Source organism: Lutra lutra, chromosome 5 (genome assembly GCF_902655055.1).
Source record: "Lutra lutra chromosome 5, mLutLut1.2, whole genome shotgun sequence".
NCBI classification, from domain to species: Eukaryota; Metazoa; Chordata; class Mammalia; order Carnivora; family Mustelidae; genus Lutra; species Lutra lutra.
Genome location: NC_062282.1, coordinates 116,894,389 through 116,904,435, shown reverse-complemented (window position 1 = coordinate 116,904,435; position 10,047 = coordinate 116,894,389). Strand labels below are relative to the sequence as shown.

At 37.9% G+C, this 10,047-nt stretch overlaps 1 pseudogene; it reads left to right on the top strand.

Annotated features, from left to right (window-relative positions):
• Positions 1 to 5,230: 5,230 nt before the first annotated feature.
• On the top strand, positions 5,231 to 6,367 carry LOC125099915 (heterogeneous nuclear ribonucleoprotein A1-like; annotated as a pseudogene).
• Positions 6,368 to 10,047: the final 3,680 nt, after the last annotated feature.

Here is a 10,047-nt window from a genome sequence, read left to right as displayed (position 1 = left end):
GAACACAGTAATAATCTGACAGTAGTAAGAGTGCCAAGAGAGACGTTTATGATCGTGGACCCATTACTATACATCAGGCTCTCTGTGGTATTACACAAAGAGTTTATATACCTCTGCCTCTCATTTTGCTCTCGCTCCCTGCCACGAAAGAAAAGAATGGGACTAGAACTTATAAGAAAAAAAAAATCTTATTTTCAATGGCATGTTTGAAAGTCTTATTTTTTGGATCTGTGGTATAAAAAACATGAAACTAATCGCTGTACATGTAAATCAGAGCTGAGAAGACACATAAGAAATCATCAGTCTCCTAAAATATGAGGCAAACCTAACTAACAAAAATCAACCTTCATCTATTAGAGAAACAACTGCTGTGAACGCATGAGGAACCACAGTACCCCTTGGCAGGGATAAGAGCACAGACCCGGGAGTCACAGTAGAACTGGATTTGAATCCCTGCTCTGTCACATGCTTGCCATCAAACCTGCAGGAACTGAATTCAATGAATTTGGTTCAACAGATGTTTATCGAATCCATCACATCCAGTGTTGTAAGCCCTAAGGTTATAAAGATGAAAAGATTTGATCCCTGCTTTCAAGGAGATCAAAATCTAGCAATGGCGACAGAAACATGCACTATTAATCACAGTACAGAGTGAGAAGCACCTTGAAGCACAGAGAACAGTGATGAATTTTGCCTGGTGGTTTCCAGGAAAGGTTCTCTGATACGGCAGTAGCGGTACTACGCATTGTGAGCATGTCCCCAGCAGAGAGGATGGAATGCTCTCTGAGGGGAAGTACTCATCAGACAGAAAACTATTGCACTGGAATAGGAAGAGACACTGGGTGAGGCTGAAGATGTAATTACAATCAGATGATCCTGTGTGCTTGAAAATGGCTTCTGTGCATGTATAAGTATGATGGGTTAGTGTTTTAAGAGCAAGATTTGGAGGGAGACACTAGAATATTTTCTTTGTTAGCCTCACAAGAAAGCTATAAGCCAAAAACTTACCTGGAGTTCTACACAACTCAGCCGTCAGTGTGTAGTCACCACACTCCGGTAATGGGATTGCCCTCCCAAGGTTCTCTTTCTCTGTTACTTAGATAGTATATTGAAGGGGAAGAGAATAGAAAAGATGTTATTACAGATCTTAAACCTATTTTATTTTTTTTAACTGTAAACTTTGACACTAGGTACCTACTATTACTTATAAAATACTTCTTTCACATTCTATGACCAACATGGATACTTCACACCACATACTGGTGCTGCCTTGTTGCTGGTTTACAGCTGCATCTGTTTTAATTAGTTGTTGTCCTTGCCTTGGAAGTTATTGAATATTTTGAGTATCACCTACATTAGCCACAGTCCCAACAGGAAACAAATGACACACTCAAATGAGGTAACTAAAGGGAAGAACTATTTAGAAAGCGCAGGTGGGAGTAAAAGAAACCACTGAGGTATGGCACAGTGCCTTGGGGCTACTAATTGTGGGGCTGCAACCACCCTATGACCAAAGAGGCACGACAGGACCCATAGGAGAGAAACAGCCAATACTCTGGCAATGTGGCAGGGCCAAATCTGACGAGTAAAACCCCTGACCTCACTGAGCTGTCACCTTTTGATCTTCTGCGCTATCTCTCATTGGCCATGACCAACCAGAAACTAAAGTTTAAGAAAATCCACTGATGCAGAACTAAAGGTGCTTTGTCGTACAGGCCACAGAGCCGAGAAGAGAGTGGTGGAGAGTGACTCTGGAAGGGTGAAGGAAAGACATCTGACACCTATCTCGCTCCTGCTCCTATTAACTGCGTTATACACCAGCATATTGAAACTCACAAAGGAGAATGTCCTCTTAAGTCCAAGTCAGTCTTCTAGGTTTCTAGGGTCCCAGAGAGTTTAAGCTCCAGCAATCCCATTTCTAATCTTGTTTTTGTCTGGAAATAAGTCTATTATCAACAGCTTTCCGAAAATCTGAGTTGCCTATTAAAACATGCTGTTCCTCTAGACTACTTTCTTTGTAAATGATAGCTAAAGCTAAAAGTGGTTTTGTACCAAGGGCTGCTGATATTCCTGTGTGCTCTTTTGTTAACTTTTGAAAATTGCCTTCTTTGTGATGCAAAGCTGAACCAAAAGAAATATCAGTAACGAGAGTCTTTGAAACCTACAAAATCACGTAGCAGCCTTCCATCACAGCCAATAAAAGTAAAATGAGAAGCCATGCAGGCTTGGACTAGGATAGTGACATGGAGAGGTGATGGAGAGGAGATGACATATTCACCAGATGAACTTCATGACAATTGAATTTGGAGGATGAGCTAAGAGTCATAAATAAGTGGCTTGAGTGACTGATTCATTGCATAAAAATTCAATTAGTCAAGATGAAGAATAAAGGGAAATGTGTAGGCTTTATAAACTTCATAAAGAAAGCTTATTTTTTCCTTATTAACTAAAATGCAACAATAATAATAAATATGAATAATAATTAAATTAAATAATTAATAATTAAATTTTCAATGATGTTTCAGTAGTACATTTCAGCAGAATTGCAGTAGGGAAATAAGTGTAATTTGGGAATCTCTCAAGAAAACTTTACATTTTTTGAGTGATGTAAGACTGGAATATATTTACCCCAGAATAAGTGACCTAAAGCCTCTTTACAACAATCTGAATATGAGGTTATCATAGTGTAAACACCGAGAAATCTTAAATAACTGCCATCGCCATCCCTGGTTGTAAGCTACAAGGTGAGGGAGACAAAAACCCTCACTCAAGTATTAACTTTTAGTAATACACAAGACAATGAAGGACAAAACATAAACACAGCTGAAGTGGCATAGATAAATATATTCAACATCACACTCACATATTTTTAAACCCATCTTAGTAACACTCATGTCATCAAGGTACTTAATTACAGATGGAAAAAAACTCAAGGCAGAAAATAAAATTATTAAATCTGAAACTAATGATGTACTGTAAGTTGGCTAACTGAGTTTAAATTAAAAAAAGAAAACTATTAAATCTATAAAAATAGCAGGTTATACCAGGTGATGGGTATTAGGGAAGGCACGTGTTGGGATGAGCACTGCGTGTTCTACCCAACTAATGAATCGTTGAACACTACAACAAAACCTTATGATGTACCATATGTTGGCTAACTGAACATAATGAAAAATTGAAAAAAAAATAATAAATTTTTAAAAGTAGCAGGTTATAGGGCATAGGATGGAGAGCTCTGCAAAAGCCTCCAGATACAACAACACATAACCATTTGAAACAGGGAGTGAGAACTTGAGTCAGTGCTGTAGCCAGCAGTGAGAAGTAGCCCCTAGAGCAGAAGCATTCCAATCATCCCTGCTCTTTTTCTTCAGTGCCAGCATTGGTCTCTATTAGTAGCAACCTTCAGCATGGACATTAAAAGAAAATATAGAAACTTGAGAAGAACACCACTTACATTCTAACAATAGCAAGGCAGATTACCTATAAAATCACAGATGTTTTTATGTCCATTAGTGTCCTAAGAATGCAGTGAGTCCAATGAGCTATAATACAACATGCTGACCCTCTTTGGCTGCTTGCATCTTTGGCAGAGACAGGGGAGTAAGACAAAACCACCTTAGGTACAGGTGAGAAGAAGACAGCTGAAATTTTAACTAAACTTTAAACACCAGTTAGGGGATAGTATGAGACTTTAGAATCCCTAGGAGAACTAAACAAAAAGAATCTGCACCTTTTCCACAGACCTTCATCAAATGTCCATGAGACCCATCTGGGAATAAATCCAAAGGAAACAGAAACACAAACTTGAAAAGATACTGGCACACCCATGTTCACTGCAGCATTATTTACAACAGCCAGGACATGAAAAAAATCTAAGTGTCCACCAATAGGTCAATGGATAAAGAAAATGTGGTGTGTGTATATATACAATGTAATAATACCTATAAAAAAGAAAGAAATCCTACTATTTGCAACAACATGGATGGACCTGGAAGGCATTATGCTAAGTGAAATAAGTCAGAGAAAGACAAACACTGGGGCACCTGGGTGGCTCAGATGGTTAAGTGACTGTCTTCAGCTCAGGGCTTGATCTCCAGGTCCTAGGATCAAACCCCATGTCTGTCTGCCAGCAGTGGGGAGTCTGCCTCTCACCCTTCTTGTGCTCTCTCTCTCTCTCTCTCAAATGAATAAATAAAGTATTAAAAAAAGAAAGAAAGACAAACACTATATGACCTCACTTACAAATGGAATCTTTAAAAAAGTCACAGAAAAAGATCACATTTGTGCAAGAAGTCAGGACAGCGGGGATTGGAGAAAGGGTGATCAGAAGGTAAGCTTCCAATGATAAGATAAGTAATTACTAGGGATGTAATATACAACATGATAACTATAGCTAACAACTGCTGTATGACACACTGGAAAGTTGCTAAAAGAGTAAATACTAAGAGTTCTCATCACAAGGAAAAAATTTGTTCTTCCTTTTCTTCTTTTTTTTTTTTTCTTTTTATTTTATCTTTATGAGATGATGAATACCTGGTGGGGTATTTTACAATACATGTAAATCAAACCATCATATTTTATGCCTTGAACTTATACAATGATGTATATTAATTATTTCTTTTTTATAGTTTAATCTTTAATGAAGGCTGTGTTTAAAAACTGTCTTGCAAAATTCCTGAAAAACTCAGCAATTAGCTTGCAAAAGCCCATACAGCTATATATCATACCAGTTATTTACTCTCACTATCAATTATTTCTTAATAATAATTCATTGATGGGGGCGCCTGGGTGGCTCAGTGGGTTAAAGCCTCTGCCTTCAGCTCGGGTCATGGTCCCGGGGTCCTGGGATCGAGCCCCACATCGGGCTCTCTGCTTGGCGGGGAGCCTGCTTCCTCCTCTCTCTCTCCGCCTGCCTCTCTACCTACTTGTGATCTCTGTCTGTCAAATAAATAAATAAAATTTTAAAAAATAATAATAATAATTCATTGATGAGGAGTATTAGGAGAAAAACAGAAGATATGAGAGAGACACACCACACTCTGAGGCACACGTGTACAGGGCCTGCAGAAGTCTGGGAGCATGGCACAGAAGGAGAACTGAGAGAAATGCTCTAGGGCACTCTGGGTTCCACAATCACCAGTACTGGGAATTAAAGATGAGATATTACATTCTTTCTGCCCGTGGACACCACCAAATAAGCATCGTTAAAGTCTCCCCTCCCTCCACCATCATGTCTAAGTCAGAGTTTCCCAAAGAACCTGAACAGCTGCAGAAGCTCTTCAACAGAGGTCTGAGCTTTGAAACAACTGATGAGAATCTGAGGAGCCATTTTGAGCAAGGGGGAACAGTTACAGACTGTGTGTTAATGAGAGATCCAAACACGTGGTGCTCCAGAGGCTTTGGTTTTGTCACGTGTGCCACTGTGGAGGAGGTAGATGCAGCCATGAATGCAAGGCCTCACAAGGTGGATGGAAGAGTTGTGGAACCAAAGAAGGCTGTCTCAAGAGAAGAGTCTCAAAGACCTGGTGCCCACTTTAGTGCCCACTTTCACTTTTTGTGAAAAAGATTTTTGTTGGTGGCATTAAAGAAGCCACTGAAGAATATCATCTAAGAGATTATTTCGAACAGTATGGGAAAATCGAAGAAATTGAGATCGTGACTGACTGAGGCAGTGGCAAAAAGAGGGGTTTTGCTTTTGTAACATTTGATGACCATGACTCTGTAGACAAGATTGTTATTCAAAATACCATACTGTGAATGGCCACAACTGTGAAGTAAGAAAAGCCCTATGTAAGCGAGAGATGGCTAGTGCTTCATCCAGCCAAAGAGGTCAAAGTGGTTCTGGAAACTTTGGTGGTGGTGGTGGAGGTGGTTTTGGTGGGAATGACAACTTTGTTCATAGAGGGAATTTCAGTGGTTGAAGTGGCTTTGGTGGCAGTTGAGGTGGTGGTGGATATGGTGGCAGTGGGGATGGCTATAAAGAATTTGGTAATGATGATGGTTATGAGGAGGTGGCCCTGGTTACTCTGGAAGAAACAGGGGCTATGGAAGTGGTGGACAAGGTTGTGGAAACCAAGACAGTGGCTATGGTGGGAGTGGCAGCTAGGACAGCTGTAATAGCGGAGGAGGTAGAGGCAGCTATGGTGGTGGTACTGGAGGCAACTTAGGAGGTTGCATAAGCTATAATGGTTTTGGCAATTACAATAATCAATCCTCAAATTTTGGACCCATGAAAGGAGGAAATTTTGGAGGCAGAAACTCTGGCCCCTATGGTCATGGAGGCCAATACTTTGCCAAACCATAAAACCAAAGTGGCTATAGTGGTTCCAGCAGCAGCAGTAGCTACAGCAGTGGCAGAAGGTTTTAATCACTGCCAGGAAACAAAGCTTAGCAGGAGAGGAGAACCAGAGAAGTGACAGGGAAGCTACAGGTTACAACAGATTTGTGAACTCAGCCAAGCACAATGGTGGCAGGGCCTACCTGCTACAAAGAAGACATGTTTTAGACAATACTCATGTGTATGGGCAAAAAACTCGAGGGCTATATTTGTGACTAATTGTATAACAGGTTATTTTAGTTTCTGTTCTGTGGAAAATGTAAAGCATTCAAACAAAGTGTTTTAATGTAGATTTTTTTTTTTTTTTGCACCCATGATGTTGATTGCTAAATGTAATAGGCTTTTCATGACACTGAATAAATGTGTCCTTTTTTTTCAAATGTGCTGTGTTAAGTTAGTCTACTCTGAAGCCATCTTGGTATACTACCCCAACAGTGTAAAATTAGAATTCCTTCAGGGTGATGTCAGGTTCCTTTTGAAATTTGTTTGCAATGTGCTTGGGCACAGAAGCCATTGTCTCCACAAACCTTGGTGTAGTTGAACTGACAGTTAATGTGTTGTGACCTGGAGTTCACCATTAAAAGGTCACCCAAGCAAAGTCCTGGAGTTTATTTGGTTATTAATATGATTGTTGGCACATCCTATGCAATATATCTAAATTGAATTATGGTATCAGATAAAATTATAGATGGGATTAAAGCTTGTGTTTCATCCATTATCATGTGTAATCAATAAATGATTTAATATTCTCTTAAGGGGCACCTGGGTGGCTCAGTGGGTTAAAGCCTCTGCCTTTGGCTCGGGTCATGACCCCAGGGTCCCGGGATCAAGCCCCGCATTGGGCTCTCTGCTCAGCAGGAAGCCTGCTTCCCTTCCTCTCTCTCTGCCTACTTGTGATCTCTGTCAAATAAATGAATTTTTAAAAATCTAAAAAAAAAAATATTCTCTTAAAAAAAATGATGAGATGGGGCACCTGGGTGACTCAGTGGGTTGAGCCTCTGCCTGCAGCTCAGGTTATGATCTCGGGATCCTGGGATTGAGTCCCATGTTGGGCTCTCTGCTCAGCAAGGAGTCTGCTTCCCCCACTCTCTGCCTGCTTGTGATCTCTCTCTCTCTGTCAAATAAATAGATAAAATCTTCTTTAAAAAAAGAAAAAAAAAGATGAGATATTATAGATCCTAGTGACATTAAAGAAAAATAACAAGATACCATAAACAATCTTATACAAATCTCATGACTTATATGAATGAACAGATTCTTTGAAAAAATTTACATAAACTGACACAACAAATAAAAAATTGTAATAACATATACCCATTGAAGAATATGAGTTCATAATTCAAAAATACCCTATAGGACGTCATTCCTGACTGTGATAGAGTAACAGAGACCAATCCCTATCCCTCTTCACCTACAAAAGAGTAGATAATTCTCCAAGATTGCACAAGGCTGGGAAATGCTTGTGTTCCCATCAGTCAGAATAGAAAACACATCATAATTCTAGTAAGATAAATTAAAATCCTCAGAAAGGTATCTCTCAGAAATGAAATTAACTTAGCCCTGGACTAAAAGATGCCCTGGACCTCCCTAACAAAGCCTAAAAGAAGCTTCAAATGAATCAAACAAACCCCCCCAAATTTAACTAGATGACATTTTTGAAATCTAATACTAAAAGAATATAACAAATTCTATGCCCTACAACAAAAAATTCACAAGAAGTGAGGGAGGGATTTTCTGGCACCAAGTCAAAATTATTAATTATATACAGCAGCTGGAAAAATATGACTCATAACCAAGAGAAAAATCAATATAAACAGATCCAGAAATGACAAACATAATAAAATTAACAAAGATCTTAAAATAGCTATTATAAATATTCTCAACTGCTCAAGAATATAGGGAAATAAACAAATGAGACTACATCAAACCAAGAAGCTTTTGCACAGTGAAAGTCACCATCAATGAAACAAAAAGACAACCTATTAATGGGAGAGATACTTGCAAATGACAAAATTGATGGGTTTAATATCCAAAATACATACAGAACTCATGCAACTCAATATCAAAAAAAGAAAACCACCCACACAATCTAGTTTCAAAATATGCAGAGCACCTGAATAGACATTTCTCCAAAGAAACATATAGATGGCCAACAGACATATAAAAAGATGCTCAACATGACTAATCAACAGGGAAATGAAAATCAAAACCACAATTAGATGTCATCTCAAACCTCCCAGAATGGGTAGCATCAAAAAGATGAGAAATAACAATACTTAAAGAAAAAGGAACACTTGTGGTGGGAATGTAAATTTGTTCAACCACTAAGGAACAGTATAGACATTCCTTAAAAAATTAAAAATAGAACTACTATGTGATCCAGCAATTTCACTTCTGAGTATTTATCCAAAGAAAATAAAACCATTAGTTCAAAAAGATATAAGCACCTCTATGCTTATTGCAGCATTATTTATAACAGCCAAAATACAGAAGCAACTTAAATGTCTACTAAGAGATAAATGGATAAAAAGATAAATGGATAAAAAGATATATAAAATGGAATATTACTCAGCCATTAAAAAAGAATGAAATCTTGCCATTTGTGACAATATAGATGGACCTAGAGTGTATTACGCTAGGTCAAACAGAAAAAGACCAATACCATATGATTTCACTGTATTTGGAACCTAAAAACAAAACAAAGGAACAAATGGAACAAAGCAGAAATATGTGCATAGATACAGAGAACAATCTGGTAGTTGCCAGAAGGAGGGCAGAGGGAAAATGGGTGAAAAAAGATAGAAGATTAAAAGTATTAACTTCCAGTTATAAATAGGAGATACAATGTACAGTATTGAGAATATATTGGTTAATAATATGTAACAACTTTGTGTGGTGACAGAAGCTAGATTTATGGTATTGATCACTTCATAATGCATATAAATGTTGCATCACTATGTTGTACACTGAAACTAATATATTTTATGTTAACCACACTCAAATTTAAAAAAAGAAAAAAAGAATATAGGGCACCTTGATGCCTCCGTCATTAAGTGTCTGCCTTTGGCTAAGGTTATGATCCTGGGGTCCTGGGATAGAGCCCCAAATCCAGCTCCTTGCACAACAGAAAACCTGCTTCTCCCTCTCCCACTCCTCCTGCTTGTGTTCCCTCTCTTCCTGGGTCTCTGTCAAATAAATAAATAAAATATTTTTTAAAATGAAAAATAAAAAAATATAGAGAAAAACATGAGCATAATGAGGGAAGACAAAACAGATACTACCAAATTAAAACAAACAAAAATAGATGAAACTCCTAGAGATGAAAAGTACAATGTCCTAGATGAGATTAAAAATACACTTGATGAAATTAACAGATGATACAGAAAAGATCTGTGAAGTTTAAGACACAGCATGAGAAACTATTACATATGAAGCAAAGAAAGGAAAAATAAAGAAGAAACACAGAGATCAGTAACTTGTGGAACAATAGCAAGTGATCGAATAACTTACAATCACATGCTCATAAAGAAAAGATAAAAAGAGAGAGCATATATTTAAAGAAAGAGTGACCTATTTCCAAATTTGATAAAAATTACAAAATCAGGCGAAAGAGCATCATTGTATCCCAAAATAATAAACAGAAAGAAAAATACAACAAGGCACATCATAATTTAATTGCTAATTACCTGTGATAAAGAGATGATCTTAAA